Genomic DNA, 22,427 nt, shown 5'->3' with positions numbered 1-22,427 from the left:
ACCGATAGCTATGTGTTTAATCTCCCTCTCTCGTGATGTTGAGATGTCACGATCTTGATGTATCATGGGCTTTGTTAACATAGATGGATCATATGATGTTTCTTCCCTCTCTACTCTTGTTGGGATGAATTGAATCTTTACCCTTTGAAGTTTTGTCTTACTGGATTGAATGTTCAGATCAGAGAACACATGTTGTATGTCTTGCGGTATGAATACCTGTGGTAACAATGGGGTATTATATTGATTCACTTGATGTATGTTATGGCACTCAACTTGCGTATCCCCGAGGTGACATTGGGGTAATCTGTGCATAGGGGTTGATGCACATTTTTACGATCTTTTCTCCGATAGAAACTTTGGATTCTCCTTGTAGTTCTTTGTGTGGATTGAATATTATGATCATGAAGTTGTTTGGTGCATATCATAGAATTAACTCATGGATGCTTGTGGTGACATTGGAGTATCTAGGTGACATTAGATTTGGTTGATGTGTGTCATATGGTGTTATTTTAGTACAAACTCTTGGTTAGATTGATAGGAAAGAACAACGTTGTGTTATTTTAGTACGAACTCTAGGATAGATTAATCACAAAGAATATCTTTGAGGTGGTTTCGTACCCTACAAATAATTTCTATCTTTTGTTCTACGCTAATAGGAACTCGGGAGTGATTATTTTTTGCACTTTGAGGATAATCATATGATCCAACTATGTTAGCATTGTTGAGAGATTGCGCTAGTGAAAGTATGCACCCTAGGCCTCATTTTCCATTATTGCAATACTGTTTGTGCTCCGTTTTATTATTTACTACCTTGCTGTTTTTTATTGTTCGCACTACAAAAACTCATATCTATTATCCATACTACATTTTTATCACCATCTCTTCGCCGAACTAGTGCACCTATACAATTTGCCATTGTATTCGGTGTGTTGGGGACACAAGAGATTTCTTGTATTTGATTGCAGGGTTGCTTGAGAGAGACTATATTCACCCTACACCTCCCATAGATGGATAAACCTTAGGTCATACACTTGAGGGAAAATTACTACTATCCTACAAAACTCTACGCTTGGAGGCCCAGCACGAGTCTACAAGAATAAAGTTGCGTAATAGACATCAAGCTCTTTTCTGGCGCCGTTGCCGGGGAGGTGAGTGCTTGAAGGTATATCTTTAGATCTTGCAATTGAATCTTTTAGTTTCTAGTTTTATCACTAGTTTGGTTTATAAAACAAAACTACAGAAAATGGAATTGAGGTTGCATCATATTGTTCATCTTTATAATGTCTTTAGTGAAAATGATGGAAATGAAGTGCTCAATTGATAGAGGAAGAATTCTATAAAATGTTTGACAAAAAATATTTGAATGATGAACATGATTGCAATATTGTTGGTATTAACTCTTTGAATATCCATGTTTCTAACAATATGGAAATCCATAAGCTTGGGGTGCTATGTTTGATGAAGATGATATTTTTAGTCCCCCAAGATTTGATGAATAATTTCTTTATAATGATTGCATGCCTCCTATTTATGATGATTACATTGATGATAGTGGGTTTGGAACAGTGTCAACTCTAGGTAATGATCCCACTATTTTGGAGGGTGTTGAATCTTGTTACAATATTGAAAAAAGTGGATTTGGAGAGGTCATGACTTTATTTAGTGATGAATCCACTATTTTGGAAGAGGTTTCAATTGACTATGATAATAAAGTTGCTATCTATGATGATTATGGTGATGACATGTATGCTCTAAATAATAATAATAACCATGCAACTTGTCATCATGATTTTAATTTTGACTCTCATGATAGCTATTTTGTTGAGTTTGCTCCCACTACTATTGATGAGAAGAAATTTCTTTATGTGGAGAGTAATAAGTTTTCTACGATTTTGTGTCATGAAAAGAATGCTTTATGTGATGATTATATTGTTGAATTTCTTCATGATGCTACTGAAAATTATTATGAGGGAGGAACTTATGGTTGTAGGAATTGCAATAATATCAAGTTTCCTCTCTATGTGTTGAAAGTTTTGAAGTTATGCTTGTTTTGCCTTCCTATGCTAGTTGATTCTTGTTTGCATAAGTTGTTTGCTCACAAAATCCCTATTCATAGAAAGTGGGTTAGACTTAAATGTGCTAGTCTTATGCTTCATGATGCTCTCTTTGTGTTTCAATTCTTATCTTTCATGCGAGCATCATTGAAATCATCATGCCTAGCTAAAAGGCATTAAAGAAAAGCACTTGTTGGGAGACAACCCAACACTTTTACCTACTGTTTTTGTGTGTTCACATGATTATTCTACTGTATTAATCATGTTTTATTGCTTTTATTTCAATAAAGTGCCAAGTAAAGCCTTTGGGATAGTGTGGATGATAGTTTACTTGATTCTGTCCAAAAACAGAAACTTTTGCACCCAGTCCACGAGTTTCTAAAATTCACTAGAACGTGCTTTTGAGCTGAATTTTTCACAGGTGATAGATATACAAATTATCTATGTTGTCCTAAGTTTTCAAAAAAATTGGAGTACCAGAAGTATGGTTGGAGGACAAATTACTTCAGACTGTTCTGTTTTTGACAGATTTTGTTTTCAATGCATATTTTGCTTGTTTCCTAGTTTCAATGGCTTATATTGCTCAACATAAATTGTGTAAATGATATGATACAGTAGTAATTGCGTGGAAACAATTATGAATCTTGTCTTTGACAGTACCAAAGTGAAATGGTTTGCTCTTTATCATACTAAGCTATCTCACGATGTTCCGTTAAGTTTTGTGTGATTGAAGTTTTCAAGTTTTGGGTGAGATATCGATATGAGGAGAATAAGGAGTGACAGGACCCTAAGCTTGGGGATGCCCAAGGCAAACCAAGGTAATATTCAAGGAAGATCCAAGCAACTAAGCTCGGGGATGCCCCGGAAGGCATCCCCTCTTTCATGTGCAACATTATCCATAACCTCACTTGGAGCTACATTTTGTTTCATCACTTGATATGTGTTTTGCTTGGAGCATCATTTTATTTTGTTAGGATTTGCTTGATGTTATTTAGAATAATGTTTTTCATCTTTATTTTCAATAAAAATGTCAAGGATAGCCTTTACCATGCTTATTTTGCAAGTATATGAGTTGCTGTTTCAAAACAGAAAGTTTATCGATGTTGCAAAAATTCCTGAGAAAATTCAGAATGTGATAAAATGTTGAAACTTTTTGCATAGTAAGCTATAATTAATATTCTACAGTGTGGTAATTTTTCAGAATTTTTGGAGTTAGGGAAGTATGATGAATCTTGCATTTTTACAGACTGTACTGTTTTGGCAGATTGCTGTTATGGTTGCATTGTTTGCATATGTTTGCTTGTTTAATGATTTTATTTGAGGATAGGAGTATTAAATATGCAGAGGCATTTAGTATGCAATGTCAAATAATAATTTTATTGATTTGTTAAAGTAGAGAATGATAAGGTTTTTGCATTGGTTTGTACTGACTTATCTCACGGGTTCTTGTTGAGTTTTGTGTGGATGAAGTTTTTAAGTTTTAGGGAAACTATGACAACAGAGGAATTAAGGAGACACAAAAGCTCAAGCCTGGGGATTCCCAAGGAATCCCAAGCTAATATTCCAAGAAGTCTCAAGAATCTAAGCTTGGGGATGCCCCGTTAGGCATCCCACCTTTCTTCTTCAACAATTATCGGTTAGTATCGGTTGAGCTTAAATATTTTGCTTCTTCACATGATTTGTGTTATGCTTGGAATGTCATTTTATTTTGTTTTTCTTGCTTTTTATATAAAATACTTAGGTTTCAAAGTTTTTAAATATGAGATAGTCCACAATTGGCTACCCATTTTCTTAACTACTCGCTTGATCCTCACTTATATCTTTTTGGAGTAGCTTGTCATTTACTCTTGTGCTTCACTTATATCCTATGAGTAAATTTTTGTATGAATTGAATATCATGAAGTTGAAATTGTATGTTCATATCATGCCTAGTGGTATCTTCATATTAGGTTTAGAAAGTGAAATCTTTTGAACCTTGATAATGGCAATATTGGTCATACAAGCAATTCATGAATGATTAGTAGAAGGAAGAGAACTTTAACATGCAAATACACTATCTTGCAAATCTTTTATGATTGTGAGCCCCAATGAAAGTATTATATGCCAAAATTGTTGACGTTGGACAAGGAAGACAATGTAATGATTTATGTTTGTTCATATTCACATAGAAGTTATATAGTCATAGATCCTTCAACATGTGGTGCTTGCCCCCTATCTTTGCTAGCCAAAAATTCCGCACCAAGTAGAGATACTACTTGTGCATCCAAAAATACTTAAACCCAAATCTTGTTTTGAGAATCCACCATACCTACCTATGGATCAAGATAGATCCTTCAAGTTAGTTGTCATCGGTGCAATAAGGCAATAAAAATTGCTTCTAGTGTTAGATCATTTAGTGTAAGAGAAAATAGAGTGTTGTACGAACTTCTGATGGCAAAGAATAAAAGCGACAGACTGCATAATAAAGGTTACCATCATAAGGGGCAATATAACGTGATGTTCTCTTGCACTACGGGATTGAGCATACAACCAAAAAGCGCATGACAACCTCTGCTTCCGTCTGCGAAGGGCCTATCTTTTACTTTTCAGTATTTACTTTTATGCAAAGAGTCAAAGTTTTTCTCTCTATTGCTTTTTATTATTCTCTTCTGGCAAGCATCTTGTGGTGAGGAAAGATCTAGGTTGAGTGTGTGGAGCTCTTACTTAGAACCTATTGAATAAGTTGAATTGGAATTGTTTGGTGACTAAGAATATAGGTTGTTGAGTTTCAAGAGCATTCATTGTTTGAACCTTAACATGTGAATTGGTTGCTACTTGGTCATGAGAAGTTTTATAAGAAAGAATTGCGGTTATGAGGCTAGAAAAAGTGATTGAAATTGTCATTGATCAAACTTGTGCACTTTGCTAGCGTTCACACTTTAGAAATTATTTCTTTTATCATTTACCTACTCGGGGACGAGTAGGAATTAAGTTGGGGATGCTGATATGTCTCCAACGTATCTATAATTTATGAAGTATTCATGCCATGTTTACAACAATTTTATATGGTTTTGGCATGATTTGCATGGAGCTAACCCAGACTGACGCTGTTTTCAGCAGAACTACCGTGGTGTTGTTCTTTGTGCAAAAAATAAAGTTCCCCAAACATCGCGAAACTTTTTGTGATTTTTTATGGACCAGAAGACTATCAATGGGCCAGAGCAGCACCTGGGGGCTGCTCCGAGGGGGGCACAACCCACCTGGGCGCGGCTGTCCGCCAAGGCACGCCCTTGTGCGTTGTGCCCACCTCGATGGCCTCCCATACCCCCTCTTCGCCCTATAAACTCTCAAATATTCTGAAAATCCTCGGGGAGAACCTAGATTGGAAGTTCTGCCGCCGCAAGCCTCTGTAGCCACCGAAAACCAATCGGGAGCCCCTTCTGGCACCATGCCGGCGGGGGAGATCATCACTGGTGGCCATCTTCATCATCCCGGCAGCCACGACGATGAGGAGGGTGTAGTCCACCATCAGGGCTGAGGTTTTGTAACGGTAGCTATGTGTTTAATATCTCTCCCTCTCTCTCTCTCTCTCTCTCTCTCTCTCTCTCTTTCTCTCATGATGTTGAGATGTCACGATCTTGATGTGTCATGGGCTTTGTTAAAATAGATGGATCATATGATGTTTCTCCCCTCTCTACTCCTGTTGTGATGAATTGAATATTTACCCTTTGAAGTTTTGTCTTGTCGGATTGAATGTTCAGATCTGAGAACACATGATGTATGTCTTGCAGTATGAATACCCATGGTGAAAATGGGGTATTATATTGATTAACTTGATGTATGTTATGGCACTCAACTTGCGGATTCCCGAGGTGACATTGGGGTAATCTGTGCATAGGGGTTTGATGCATGTTTTTACCATCTTTTCTCCGATAGAAACTTTGGGTTCTCCTTGTAGTTCTTTGTGTGGATTGAATATTATGATCATGAAGTTGTTTGGTGGATATCATAGAATTAACTCATGGATGCTTGTGTTGACATTGGAGTATCTAGGTGATAATAGAGTTGGTTGATGTGTGTCATATGGTGTTATTTTAGTACGAACTCTTGGTTAGATTGATTGGAAAAAATACCTTTGTGTTATTTTAGTATGAACTGTAGGATAGATTGATCGGAAAGAATATCCTTGAGGTGGTTTCGTACCCTACAAACAATTTTTATCTTTTGTTCTACGCTAATAGGAACTCGGGAGTGATTCTTTATTGTGCTTTGACGGATAATCATATGATCCAACTATGTTAGCATTGTTGAGAGATTGCACTAGTGAAAGTATGCACCCTTCGCCTCATTTTCCATTATTGCAATACCGTTTGTGCTCCATTTTATTATTTACTACCTTGCTATTTTTTTATTGTTCGCACTACAAAAACTCATATCTACTACCCATACTACACTTTTATCACCATCTCTTCACTGAACTAGCGCACCTATACAATTTGCCATTGTATTGGGTGTGCTGGGGACACAAGAGATTTCTTGTATTTGATTCCAGGGTTGCTTGAGAGAGACTATCTTCATCCCATGCCTCCCACGGACTAATAAACCTTAGGTCATGCACTTGAGGGAAAATTGCTACTATCGAACAATACTCTGCGCTTGGAGGCCCAACACGAGTCTACAAGAATAAAGTTGCGTAGTAGACATCAACTCCTCCTAAATAAGTTCATTTTTTCTACAAACAAATTTCTGAAATTTTTGGGCCACAAAATGATGCTAATAAAACTTCACAAGATTGATAGCAATTACTCATAGGGATGTCTAGAGGCTATATCAAGCATTGGAACTACTTGAAACTCAAAGAATTTCAACATGCTAGCTCATTTTCAGTGGCACCAAGAGCAACTAATTATGCAAAATATTATCCACTAGAGCACGAACTAATTGGAGCAATGGAGAAGCCACATACCAAGTAGCAATCCCCCAAAACAGTTTTTGAAACGGAGCTCCGAGCAAAGAGATCAAAAATCTCAGGTTTGGGAGCAAGAACACGAGGGACGGAGCTACCAGGATTTTTTTTCTAGAGGTAAGAAACAAAGTGAACTGAAGGAATAAGTGAGGGGATCCCTGTGGGGCCCATAAGCCACCAAGGTGCGCCCATGCGGTGGGCGCGCCCTGGTGCCTCGTGGGCACCTACGGCATCCCCGTGGGATTTTTTAGTGCCAAAACTTCTTAAATATTCTAGAAGAAATCATGTTAAAATTTCACATCATTCTGAGCACTTTTATTTCTGGGCTATTTTTTATTGCACGGGTAATTCTGAAATAGGATAAGGCATTTATTGTATTTAAGTAAAAATAACAGAGAGCAAAAAGTAGGTACAGAAGGTTGTGCTTACTAAATTCATCGACCAAATGCCCCTAAAAAAGAATCCATTAATAAGGTTGATCAAGTCTTATTAACAAACTATTTTCGAGTAACATGGAACCGAAGAATCTTCATATAGCACTAGGCCTCAACGGGGATATTCATCTCCCCAATTATAAGTGTTTCATAGTTCTTTTTGACAGTAGGAAGAGGGAGTCAAGAACTTCCAAAAGTAATTGTAGGAGTCTTTTCAATCACATTAATACATTCACTTGAAATTGTTTCTTTGGAAAGTGCACCGTATTCTCATTTCAATTGATATGAAAAGTGACCTTGCTTTGGTTGCAATCAATAACAACCCCTGCAGTATTCAAAAAGTGCCTACCAAGGATAATCAACATATTGGCGTCCTAAGGCATATGAAGTATAACAAAGTCTGTTAAGATAGTAACATTTGCAACTATGACAGGCACATCCTCACAAATACCGATAGGTATGACATTTGATTTGGTAGCCATTTGCAATGATATTTCAGTAGGTGTGAGTGTATTCAAATCAAGTCTTCTATGTGAACAGAAAGGCATAGCACTAACACCGGCTCCCAAATCACATAAAGCAGTTTTGACATACTTTCTTTTACCGGAACATGGTATAGTAGGTATTCCTAGATCTCCCATCTTCTTAGGTACTCCATACTTAAAAGAATAATTTGGAGGCATGGTGGAGATTTCCGCTTCAGGTATTTTTCTTTTATTAGTGACAATATATTTCATATATTTAGCATATGTGCCCATCTTCAAAATATCAGTCGAACAAGTACGTAGAAAGACGGGCCTAAGCATTTCAGAGAAGCATTCAAATTCTTCTTCATACTTATTCTTATGTGGCTTAGGAGGAAAGGGCATGGGTTTCTGAACCCATGGTTCTCTCTCTTTACCATGTTTTCTAGCAATGAAATCTCTCTTATCATAACATTTAATTTTAGGAGGTGGCTTATCAAGATCAATAGTAGGTTCTATTTCAAGAACATTATCAGGTTCTTTATCATTTTCTGGATGAGAACCTATATGAACATCACCATTATCATTGTCACTAGGTGAATGTTCATTACCATATTGTGTGTCAGCATTAGAAATAGAAACCTCATTACTATTTTCAGAAGATTTTTCTATCTTAGGTTCACTAGAAGTATGAAAAGTCTTATCGTTTTCTTTTTCTTTTAAGATGGACTAGGTGCATCAATATTAATTCTTTGAGAGTCTTGTTCAATTCTTTTGGGATGACCTTAAGGATAAACTGGCTCCTGAGGCATTCTACCTCATCTAGTCATAACTCTAACAACATGATTATTCATATTGTTATTCATTTCATTGATCAAATGATTTTGAGATTTACTAACTTTTTCTAATGGAGTTTGGACCATAGATACATGCTTACCTACACCTTTAACATCATTAGCAACTCTACACATCAAGTCCTTCAAGCGATCAATTATGTAGGCATTACGTTTCAATTGCTTCAAAACATATGCATTAAAATATTCTTGCTTAACAGTGTAATTGTCAAATTCATCCAAGCATTGACTAGGAGATTTATTGTAAGGAATATCACCTTTATCAGATCCCATAAGAGAATTTACCTCTACTACGCGTGAAGGGGTGTAAAGTCCATGTATTTCCTCAATAGGTGGTAAATTCTTAACATCTTTAGCTTTCATACCCTTTCTTTCATAGATTTCTTTTCTTCTTGCATATCTTCAGGACTGAGAAATAGAATACCCCTCTTCTTTGGAGTTGGTTTAGGTGGTGGTTCAGGAAGTGTCCAATCATTATAATTTCTCAATGTATTATTTAATAGTTCTTCATCTTGTTCAACCATTCATTCCCTGAAAACAGAACCAGCACAACTATCTAGGTAGTCCCTAAAACCATCGGTTAGTCCATTATAAAAGATGTCAAGGATTTCATCTTTCTTAAGAGGATGATTAGGCAAAGCATTATGTAATTGGAGAAGCCTCCCCCAAGCTCGAGGGATATTCACTTCTTCAATTTGCAAAAATTTAAATATTTCCTGTAAGGCATCTTGTTTTTATGAGAAGGAAAATAATTTTTAGAGAAGTAATATATCATATCCGGGGACTATGCACACAACAAGAATCAAGAGTATTAAACCATATCTTAGCATCACCCTGTAACGAGAAAGGAAACAACTTAAGGATATAGTAGTAGCGATTTTTTCCTCATGAGCAAATAGGGTGGCTATATCAATACACTTAGTAATATGTGCCACAACAATTTCAGATTCATAACCATGGAAAGGATCAGATTCAACCAAAACTAATTAACTCACGGACAAAGAGTTCATAATCCTTATCAGTAAAAAAGATAGGTGAAGTAGCAAACTTAGGATCATATTTCATTCTTGCATTCAAAGATTTTTCTTTTAGCTTACATAGTAGTTTCTTAAGATCATCTCTATCATTACAAGCAAGAAATTCCCTTGCTATTTCTCCATCCATAACATAACCCTCGGGTATCCTAGCCATTTCAATTCTAGGATAGCTAGGCCTAATAGGTGAATCATAATTTTTAGTTTCAATAATTTCATCAGTCTCGGTAATTTCATCTATTTCAGCATTTTCAAATTCTTTAGCTCTAGAAAGTTGTTCATCAAGAAATTCACCTAGTGGCACAGTTTCATCAAGCAAAGTACTAGCATCATCAACAGAATCATTCATAGTAGATGTGGCATCATCAATTATTTGCGACATATCAAAATTAATAGCAGGTGGTGGTGTCGCAAGCCTATTCAAAACAGAAAGTGAATCAAGTGCAGATCTAGATGGCAGTTCCTTATCTCCCCTCGTCTTAGAGGGAACGATCTTGGTTCTATCATCCTTAATATTCTTCATAGTGATCTTGGTTCTATCATCCCAAGTGACTCAGCAAATAGAGCTATGCTCCCCTGCAATGGCGCCAAAAAAAAGTCTTGGTAACCAACAAGTATAGGGGATCGCAATAGTTTTCGAGGGTAGAGTATTCAACCCAAATTTATTGATTCGACACAAAGGGAGCCAAAGAATATTTGCAAGTGTTAGCTATTGAGTTGTCAATTTAACCACACCTATAGAACTAAATATCTACAATAGAGTGATGAGTAGCACACTAGTATGATAGTTTGGTAGGGTAACAACAATAGCAACAATAACAGTAATGGTAACCGTAATAATTTTGTAGCAGTTGTGACAGTAGTAGCAATAATGGTAGTAACGTAGCAAAGATAAATATGTAGAAAGCTTGTAGGCATTGGATCGGTGATGGATAATTATGTTGGATGACATTCATCATGTAACAGTTATAACCTAGGGAGACACAGACTAGCTCCAATTCATCAATGTAATGTAGGCATGTTCCGTATATAGTCGTACGTGCTTGCGATAAGAACTTGCATGACATCTTTGTCCTACCCTCCCGTGGCAGCGGAGTCCATAAGGAAACTAAGGGATATTAAGGACTCCTTTTAATAGAGAACCAGAAAAAAGCATTAACACATTGCGAATACATGAACTCCTCAAACTACGGCAATCACCGGAAAAATCCCAATTATTGTTACCTTGGGGTATGCGGATCATAACACATAACAGGTGCGTATAACTTGCAAGATAGGATCAAGAACACAAATATATCCATGAAGACATAAGGGTTCAGATCTGAAATCATGGCACTCAGGCCCTAATGACAAGCATTAAGCACAACAAAGTCATAGCAACATCAATCTCAGAACATAGTGGATACTAGGGATCAAGCCCTAACAAAAATAACTCAATTACATGATAAATATCATCCAATCCATCACGGTCTAGCAAGCTTACGAAGGAATTACTCACTCACTACGGTGAGCATCATGAAATTGGTGATGGAGGATGGTTGATGATGACGATGACGACGGACCCCCCCCCCCTCTTAGGAGCCCCGCACGGACTCCAAATCTGGGCTCCCGATGAAGAACATGAGGTAGCAGCGGTTCCATATCGTAAAACACGATGAAACTTCCTCTCATATTTTTTCGAAAAATAGGAATTTATAGGCTTGAGATTAGGATCAGCGGAGCCACGTGGGCCCCACAAGCCACCAGGGTGTGCCCTGGTGCCTCATGGGCAGTAGGTCGCCCACTTCTAGTGGTTATTTAATCCAGTATTTTTTATATATTCCATAAAAATATCCAAAAAGTTTCATCCAATTTTGAGAACTTCTATTTCTGCACGAGAGCAAAAGTGTTTGGAAAAGTAGATATGACAGAGACGTGTCAGGATCCGATGAATTGTGGGTTTATGATCAGATTATTCATTGAAAGTAATTGAGTCTTTTCTAAACTTTATTATGCATGATTATGATAGCTTTGTATTTCTCTTCGATCTATTCGTTTGGTTTGGCCAACTAGATTGATTTATCTTCAGTGGGGGAGGTGCTTTCTTATGTGTTCAATCTTATGGTGTCCTCACCTAGTACAGCAGGGTAGCGAGGCACGGATTGTGTTGTTGCCATTAAAGACAAAACAATGCGGTTTATTCATATTGATGGATTTAAGTTTGTCTACATCATGTCATCTTCCTTAATGCATTACTCTGTTTGTCATGAACTTAATACCATAGATACATGCTAGATAGCGGCCGATTGGTGGAGTAATAGTAGTAGATTCAGGAAGTAGTCGGCTACTTGTCACGGACGTGATGCCTATATGTGTGATCATTGTCATGAATAACATCATAACTACACGCTTATCTATCAATTGCCCAACAGAAATTTGTTTACCCACCGTATGCTATGTGTTTGAGAGAGAAGCCTCTAGTGAAAACCATGCCCAACTAGGTCTACTTTTATCATATTATAAAGAAAACACTTTGCTCCAATTTATTTACTTTTATTTTGTTTTGCAATTTATCTATCTATCACTATCAGAATTAATCCTTACAAGTAACGAGTTCAAGGGGATTGATAACGCTCTTGCCCGCGTTGGGTGCAAGTACTTGGTTTTGTGTGTGTAAGTCCTGTCAATGGGAACTTTCTTGGTTATCCTATTGTTTCAATAACGTTGGTTCTCACTAAGGGAAATACTTATCTCTACTATACTACTTCACCCCTCCTCTCCGGGGAAATCCCAACGCAGTTTACAAGTAGCACAAATCCACTTTTATCAATATTGCAATAAGATTCAACACCCTCCAAAATAGCGGGATCATAATTACCAAGAATTTACACTCTACCAAACCCACTTTCATCATTGTAATCCTCATAAATAGGAGGCATGCAATCATCATAATAAAATTTCTCATCAAAAGTAGGGGGACTAGATCATCTTCATCAAACACAACATCCCAAACTTAGGATAAGCATAATTTGCAGCAAATACATTCTCAAACATAGCATCCCCAGGCTTGTGGTTCTGCACATCATTAGCCTAATCACTCTTATCATTAACATTATGAATAGCACCAATAGTATGGCAATTATTATCATCATGTTTCCGAAATTGGTGCCAAAAAGATTTTCAAGATTATAAGAAGTATCATTATCTTCCCAAACATAATTATCACATCAAGTAATAGGCATAACAAAATCATCCTTAATAGTTCCATTGGACATTGTGCAATAAAACCAAAAGGCAATATCATGTTCATCATATTCCACAGTACTTTATGATTTTGGACTGAAAAGGGCTACAACAGAGATAACTATTCTGCACAACTCCAAATGAACTGAAAATTTATGGAGAATTATTTTGGAATAAATAAAAAAAATATTAGTGGAAGAAATACCAGGAGGGGCCCCACCAGGGAGTGACAGACTCAGGGGGCGCGCCCTACCCCCATGGGCGCGCCTTGTGAGCTTGTGGTCCACCTAGCATGCCTCCAGTTCCCATCTTCTTCTCATAAAGTCATTTTCCCTAGAAAAAAATAATAAGAAGACTTTTGGAAAAAAGCGCCTTCGTCTCGAGGCGGAACCTCGGCAGGAGCCACTTTTCTATTCGGTGGAGCGATTCCGCCTGGGAAACTTCCATCCGGGAGGGGGAAATCAAAGCCATCGACATCACAAACGATTGAGGATGACCAATCTTCATGGGAGGACCAATCTTCATCAACATCTTCACCAACACCATCTCATCTAAACCCCTTGTTCAGGTCTTGTATTCAATCTTTGTCCCAAAACCACATATTGGTACGTATGGGTTGCTAGTAGTGTCGATTACATCTTGTAGTTGATGCTAGTTGGTTTATTTGGTGGAAGATTAAATTTTCAGATCCTCAAGCATATTCAATACCCCTATGATCTTCAACATGAATATTATTTGTGAGTAGTTACTTTTGTTCTTGAGGACATGGGAGAAGTCTTGTTATAAGTAATCATGTGATGTTGGTATTCGTTTGATATTTTGATGATATGTATGTTTTTACTTCCTTTAGTGGTGTCATGTGAATGTAGACTACATGACACTTCAGCATACTTTGGCATAAGGGAAGGCATTGTGGTGTAATAAGTAGATGATGAGTTGCTAGAGTGACAGAAGCTTAAAGCCTAGCTTATGCGTTATTCCGTAAGGGGCTGATTTGGATCCATATGTTTCATGCTATGGTTAGATTTATCTTAATTGTTCTTTCATAGTTGTAGATGCTTGCCGAAGGGGGTAATCATAAGTGGGATTCTTGTTCAAGTAAGAACATCACCCAAGCACCGGTCCACCCACATATCCAATTATCAAAGTAGCGCATGCAAATCAACTAAACAAGATGAACGTGACTAGACGAAAGTTCCCATGTATCCTCGAGAGCACTTTGCTTTATATAAGAGAAATTTCTAGCTTGTCCTATTGCTATAAAAAGGATTGGGCTACCTTGCTGCACCTTTGCTACTATTGTTACTTGTCCAACACTTGCAGAGAATACCTTACCAAAAATCGCTTATCATTTCCTTCTACTCCTTGTTGGGTTCGACACTCTTACGTATCGAAGGGAATACGATTGATCCCCTATACTTGTGGTTCATCAAGACTCTTTTCTAGCGCCATTGCCAGGGAGTGAAGTGCCTTTGGTAAGTGGAATTTGGTAAGGAAACATTTATGTTGCATGCTGAAATTTTCTGTCACTTGTCAATATGGAAAATAATCCTTTTAGGGCTTTGTTCGGGGTATCGTCGCCTCCACCGGAAGCAATAAGAGTTGCCCCTCAACCTACTTAACCTACTAAAAATATTTATTATGAGATTCCTTAGGGTATGTTAGAGAAACTTCTAGCTTATCCTTTTGTAGGAGATGGAATGATATATCCTGATATGCAGTTAATGTATGTGGAAGATATTTGTGGATTGTTTAAGCCTGTAGGTTTATCCGAGGATGGAGTTGAGAAGAAGGTATTCCCTTTATCTTTTGAGGGAAAGGCATTGGCATGGTATAGGATATTGGATGATATTGGAACATGGGATTGCAACTGATTGGAATTGGAATTTTACCAGAAGTTCTATCCTATGCATTTTTGGCCTCGTGAAGGAGAAAGTATCGCTCAAACTTGCGGGAGGCTTAATTCTATGATGCACACATGCCCCAATCATGAGCTCTCGAGAGAAATTATTATACAAAAATTTTATGCTCGCTTTTATCATAATGATATATCCGAGATCAATACTTATTCTACTAGTTTCTTTATGAAGAAAACTATTGAATTCAAATGGGATCTTCTAGAAAGAATTAAATGGAACCCCGAAGATTGGGGGTTCGACAAAGGTAAAGAGTCAGGTATAAAACATGAGTTTGATTGTGTAAAATCTTTTATGGAAAGTGATGCTTTTCATAAGTTTAGTACTAAATATGGACTTTTACTATGAGATAGTAGCTTCCTTTTGTAATCTTTTGCTACTCATGTTGATCTCCCTAAGTAGAAGTGGTTTAAGTTTCATCCACCTATTGAAGAAATGATAAAGGAACCTATTATAGCTAAAGATGAAACTATTATTTATAATGATGATGTAGTTGTGTGTAATGGTTATATTGAGAAACCTCCTTTCCCTATTAGGATTAAGGAACATGCTAAAGCTACAACTGTGGTTAATAAAAGTAATATTAGAATACCTAGACCCTCTAAAAAATAAGTGTCAAACCTAATGTTGCTATGGTTAAGGATCTCTTGGTTGATAATATTGATGGGCATGTTATTTACTTCTGTGATGAAGCTGCTAGAATAGCTAAGCCTGCTAGAAATGAACAAGATATGCTAGATAAGAATAAGCTAGTACTTTGCATGCATGTTGTTTCTGTTAAAATTGGAGATCATTGCGATCATGGTTTATGTGACATGGGTGCTAGTGTGAGTGATATTCCATTTACTTTATATCAAGAAATTATGAATGATATTGCAGGTGCTGAGATTGAGGACATTAATGTTACTATTAAGCTTGCAAATACAGATACTATTTCACCACTTGGGATTGTTCAAGATGTTGCGGTCTTGTGTGGCAAGATCAAATGCCCTACTGCTTTTTTAGTACTCGGTCCACAACAAGAAAAAATTTGTCCCGTTATACTTGGTAGGCGTTTCTTAAATACTGCTAATGTTGAAATTGATTGTGTTAAAGAAAATGTTAGAGTTAAGTTTGGTGATTTATCTCATGAGTTTAATTTCTCTAAATTTCGTAGACAACCACATGAGAAAGAATTATCTAGTAAAGATGAAATTATTGGTCTTGCTTCTATTGTCGTACCTCCTACTGATCCATTAGAACAATATTTTCTAGATCATGAGAATGATATGCATATGAATGAAAGAAATGAAATAGATGAGATATTCTTTGAACAAGCACCTGTCCTTAAACATACTTTACCTCCTAAAACTCTTGGAGATCTTCTCCCACCCAAGAGCGATTCTGTGTTTGAACTAAAGAAATTACCTGATACACTGAAATATGCTTATCTTGATGAAATGAGGATACATCCTGTTATTTCAATGCTAACCTTTCGGAGCATGCAGAAAAGAGATTACTTAACACTCTAAGGAACCATCGTGCTACTATTGGATATACTCTTGATGATCTTAAGGGCATTAGTCCCACTCTGTGTCTGCACAAGTTTAATATGGAGCCTGATGCTAAACCCATCATTGATAACCAATGCCGTTTGAATGCTAAGATGAAGGATGTGGTAAGAACTAAAATATTAAAGCTTCCGGAGGTAGGTATAATTTATCCCATAGCTGATAGTAGATGGGCAAGTCCTGTTCATTGTGTTACTAAGAAAGGAGGTATTATCATTGTTCCTAATGATAAAAATGAACTTATCCCGCAAAGAATTGTAACTGGTTATAGGATGGTAATTGATTTCACGAAACTAAATAAAGCTACCAGAAAAGATCATTACCCCTTGCCTTTTATTGATCAAATGTTAGAAAGATTATATAATCACACACACTTTTGTTTCCTTGATGGTCTTCTGGTTTTTCTAAATACCAGTGTCAAAAGAATATTAAGAGAAAACTAATTTTACTTGTCCCTATGGAACGTATGCTTATAGACGTATGCCTTTTGGTTTATGTAATGCACCTGCTACCTTTCAAAGATGTATGACTGCTATATTCTCTGACTTTTATGAAAAGATTGTTGCGGTATTCATGGATGATTTTTCCATTTATGGGAATTCTTTTGATGATTGCTTAAGAACCTTTGATCAAATTTTGCAGAGATGTGAAGAAACTAAGCTTGTCTTGAATTGGGAGAAGTGCCACTTTATGGTGAATGAAGGTATAGTACTTGGGGATAAAATTTCTGAATGAGGTATTGAGGTAGATAAAGCTAAAGTTGATGCAATTGAGAAAATGCCATGTCCTAAAGATATTAAAGGTAGAAGAAGTTTCCTTGGTCATGCTAGTTTCTATAGAAGATTCATTGATTTCTAGACCGCTAACTAATATCCTTCAAAAAGATGTTCCATTTGTTTTTGATGATGATTCTGCAGAAGCCTTGGAAATACTTAAGAAAGCCTTAATTTCTGCACCTATTATTCAACCATTTGATTGGAACCTACCCTTTGAAATTATGTGTGATGCAAGTGATTATGCAATTGGTGCTGTTCTAGGTCAAAGAGTTGATAAGAAATTGAATGTCATTCATTATTCTACTAGGACTCTAGACAATGCTCAAAGAAATTATGCTACTACTAAAAAAGAATTTTTAGCAGTTGTATTTGCATGTGATAGTTTCAGACCTTATATTGTTGATTCTAAAGTTACTATTCACACTAATCATGCTGCTATTAAATATCTTAGGGAAAAGAAAGATTCTAAACCTAGACTAATTAGGGCGGTGCTATTGTTCCAAGATTTTGATTTGCACATTATTGAGCTGAGAGTCCTATCGTAGATAACTTGTCTAGGATGTAAAATGTTCTTGATGACACACTACCTATTGATGATAGTTTCCCTGATGAGCAATTAGCTGTTATAAATGCTTCTCATAATAGTCCTTGGAATGTAGACTACGCTAATTACATTATTGCTAAATATACCACCTAGTTTCACATACCAACAAAAGAAAAAGTTCTTCTTTGATTTAAGACATTACTTTTGGGATGGCCCACATCTATATGAAAAAGGACTAGATGGTCCTATTAGACATTGTGCACCTGAGCATGAACAAGAATAAATCCTTCGGAAGTGTCACTCTGAGGCATATGGAGGGTACCATGCTGAAGACAGAACTGCACATAAGGTATTACAATCTGGTTTTTATTGGCATACTCTCTTCAAGGATGCATGTTAGTTTGTCTTATCTTGTGATGAATGTCAAAAATCGGTAATGTTGGTAGACGCTAGGAAATGCCTATGAATTGTTCACTTGTTATTGAACCATTTGATGTATGGGGTTTTGATTATGTGGGACCTTTTCCTTCCTGTAATGGGCGTACTCATATTTTAGTTGTTGTTGATTACATTACTAAGTGGGGTAGAAGCTATTCGAACTAGTAGTGCTGATCATAACACTTCTATTAAAATGCTTAAAGAAGTTATTTTCTCGAGGTTTCGAGTCCCTAGATATTTAATGACTGATGTCGGTTCACATTTTATTCATGTGCATTCTGTAAACTTCTTGCTAAATATTATGTCAACCATAAAATTGCATCACCATATCATCCTCATTCTAGTGGTCAAGTTGAATTGAGAAATTGAGAAATAAAATTAATTTTGCAAAAGACTGTTAACAGATCCAAAAAGAGTTTGTCTATGAAACTTGATGATGAATTATGGGATTATAGAACTACTTATAAAAACCCTATGGGAATGTCTCCATATAAAATGGTCTATGGAAAAGCATGTCATTTACCTCTTGAGTTAGAACATAAGGCTTATTGGGCAGTAAAGGAACTTAATTATGATTTCAAACTTGCCAGTGAAAAGAGGTTATTTGATATTAGGTCTTTAAATGAATGGAGGACACAAGCTTATGAAAATGCTAAGTTAGTTTAAAGAAAAAGTTAATAGATGGCATGAAAAACATGAATTTAAATTAGGTGATCAAGTTCTTTTGTACAATTCTTGTTTCAGATTCTTTGCAGGAAAACTTCTCATAAATGGGAAGGACCATATAACGTCGATGAAGTTTATCACTCTGGAGCTATTAAGATCAACAATGCCCAGCGCAATAATCTGAGAGTGGTCAATGGGTAAAGAATTAAACATTATATCTTAGGTACGCCCATTAAAGTTGACAATTATATTATTCAAGTACTGACACAGGAGGAGCACATAAAAGAGACCTTCCGGAATGCTCCAGAACCTTGCAAAGGAGTAGGTACGTCGTATGGTAAGCAAACTAACTTGAAAAGTTCCATAAAAGTACTTTTTTATCTTTTCATAATATATAAAAAATTAGGGAAATAATAAACAATCGGGAAAGTGCATGAGGAAGTGACAAGCTCAGGGGGCGCGCCCTACCCCCTAGGCGTGCTTACCAAGCTTGTGGCTCCCTCATGGACTTTTTCGACTTTGTTTTCTCCCAGATTACTTGTCCTACATGGAAAAAATTCATTATATATACTTCACACTGTTTTGACCACCGTATCACAAGTTTCTCCTCTGTTCTTGTTTCGGGTTGTTTTTTTGACAGATCTAGACCACCATGGCGCCTCCAAGGTCGTCTAAGGACAAGTTCTAAGAGAAGGTCATCAACCCATACCTTCCGGAGGTGATGAAACACCCTCAAGTCATTGAGATATGTGAGGGGGTGCTTCACGTCTAGGATGTTCAAGGGCCCAAGAAGGACGGAAGCGAGAAGGCTAGGCTCAAAGCTGTGGAGCAGGAGATCTTGAAGTGCCAAGGGATGGTGTAGCACAGACTTAGCCCCAACCACTCGACGATCATGGAATTCATCTGTGAGCACAAAGTGAACAGCAAGGAGCTAAGGATATTGGGGTCGTCATCTTCAAGTTCAACAACAAGATTGATCACCTTCAGGCTCAATTTTATGACTTGCAGAACCAAAATTTTGAGTATCATGCCAGGTTTAAAGGTATGAGTTTAGTTGCAAGTTTCAGGGCCCTGGAGACACGTCCATCTTTCTATGATGGAGAGCCCATGCAGTCGAAGTCGAAGGACAGGCCTACCACCTCATGACCATCATTGTCAAAGAAAGACACTTGAGTACATAGGTATGGGCACCACCCTTGGCTTGTTTCAAGCTTGAGGGAGGTGCCTCGTTATCATAACGCCCATCACTTTTATCATCATATATCTTAGTTCGATCCTTAGTTATTTCATGATTTAGAAGAATAAAGTTTTAGTATGATCTAGTTTCTAGTGCTTGTTTCGTGATCTATCTATCTATGTAATCGAGTGAGAGTTATATATAAAGAGTAGTTTTGAGTTTTGCTTTACTTTCTTGTTTCAATCTTAGTAATCAAATAAAATAAAGAATGAAAAGATCATATAGTAATCTCATGGGGAGTAATGTATTCACATAAAAGAAGTATAATTGATGATTTTTTTGGAAGTTAACAACATAACATTGGTCATTGATGCAATTCATGAAAAAGTAATGAAGGAAGAGAGGTCGCACATATAAATATACTATCTTGGACATCTTTTATGATTGAGAGCCCCCATTTTATATTATGTGCATGAACAAATAGTAGATGTTGGACAAGGAAGACAACGTAATGAATTATGTTTGCTTATATGAACATAGGAGTTATATGTTCATCGATCCTCTAACATGTGGTCCTTCCTTAGTATCTTTTGCTAGCCAAAATTCGAACTAACTAGATATACTACTTGTGCATCCAAAATCCTTAAACCCGGTCTCTCGCCATGAGTATCCACAATATCTACATATGTATTTAATAATATCCTTCAAGTAAGTTGCCATCAGTGCATAAAGCTATAAAAATTGCTCGTAAATATGTATGATCTTTTATTGGAAAGGAAAATAAGCTTTGTATGAACTTGCGACGGTGAAGAAAGAAAAGCGACGGACTGCATAATAAGGTTCGCTATCACAAGGGGAATATAAAGTGACATTCCTTTCCATTAGGAGCTTGCACACCAAAAAATAAAAAGCGCATGAAAGCCTCCGCCTCCCTCTGCGAAGGGCCTATCTTTTACTTTTCTGCATTTACTTTTATGCAAGAGTCAATAATGTTCATCCATATTTTGCTCTATTTATTCTGTAATTGGCAAACATCATGTGGAAGGGAAAGATCCAAGCATATATATCGAGTTGGATGTAGGTGATCATGAGTTATTATTGTTGACATTATCCCCGAGATAAATAAGTTGGGCAGTGAAAATTGTAAACCCCCATCTTCCTATGTGTTTGACTGAAACCTTTTGCTCTCTAAATATGAGATGAGTGTAAACAATCATAGAAGACTAATGATAGTTGAGTATGTGAACTTGGTAAACAAAGCTCTTACATAGACTCTTTTTGAAAATATGATGGATTGTGATTGTTTCAATGACTAAGATCATAGTTCTTTAGTTCCCAATAAAGTTTATGGTTCATACTTTAGCTTGTGAATGAATTGTTACTTTATCATGATAAGTTTTATGATGTATTGCTGCTATGATAAGGATCATGATGCTTTCATGTCTGTATTTTGTTTTTATCAACACCTCTCTCTCTAAACATGTGGCCATGAATATCGAGTTTGGATTTCGCTTGAGGAAGCGAGGTGTAAGATTGGGAGAGTTGATACACCCATTTTGCATCATGTTTTCCTATTGTTATTTATTATGTTTTGGATAGTTATTTCACTTATCATGCAATTATTAAGCCTTTTCTCTCTTATTTTGCTAGTTTCACGTGAAGAGGGAGATTACAGCTAGAATTCTAGACCGAAAAGGGCTACAGTAGAGATAACAACTCCAAATTACCTAAAAATTTACAAAGAATTATTTTGGAATATATAAAAAATATTGGCCAAAGAAATACCAGGAAGGGTCCACCAAGGAGTGACAAGCTCACGGTGTGGGCCCTACCCCCGGGGCGCGCCATCTGAGCTTGTGGGCCCTATGACAGGCCTCCGGTGCCCATCTTCTACTATATGAAGCCATTTGCCCTAGAAAAAAAGAAGAAGACTTTCAGGATGAAGCGCTGCCGTCGAGAGGCTGAACCTGGGCAAGAGCACTTTTGCTCTCCGGCGAAGCGATTCTGCCGGGGAAACATCCCTCCGGGAGGGGGTAATCGAAGCCATCAACATCACTAACGATCCTCTCATCATGGGAGGACTAATCTTCATCAACATCTTCACCAACACCATCTCATCTCAAACCCTATGTAACACCCCCATGTATGATGCTAAAGTGATCCCTGACTAATGGTGCCATGTCATCCTATTTTGCTAGGTTTAATCTCTCCTGGATAAAAACCTAAGTCAAATTCAAATTTGCAAGTGAAATTTAAAGTTTCACAAACATGGTTGGTAAATAGTCCATCATTTAGCAAATATTGCATAACTATTAATTGTGAGGAAAACAACATCACTTATTATCTTAAATGG

This window comes from Triticum dicoccoides, chromosome 2B, assembly GCF_002162155.2.
Source record: "Triticum dicoccoides isolate Atlit2015 ecotype Zavitan chromosome 2B, WEW_v2.0, whole genome shotgun sequence".
Classification (NCBI taxonomy): domain Eukaryota; kingdom Viridiplantae; phylum Streptophyta; class Magnoliopsida; order Poales; family Poaceae; genus Triticum; species Triticum dicoccoides.
This window is presented reverse-complemented; position numbering follows the sequence as displayed.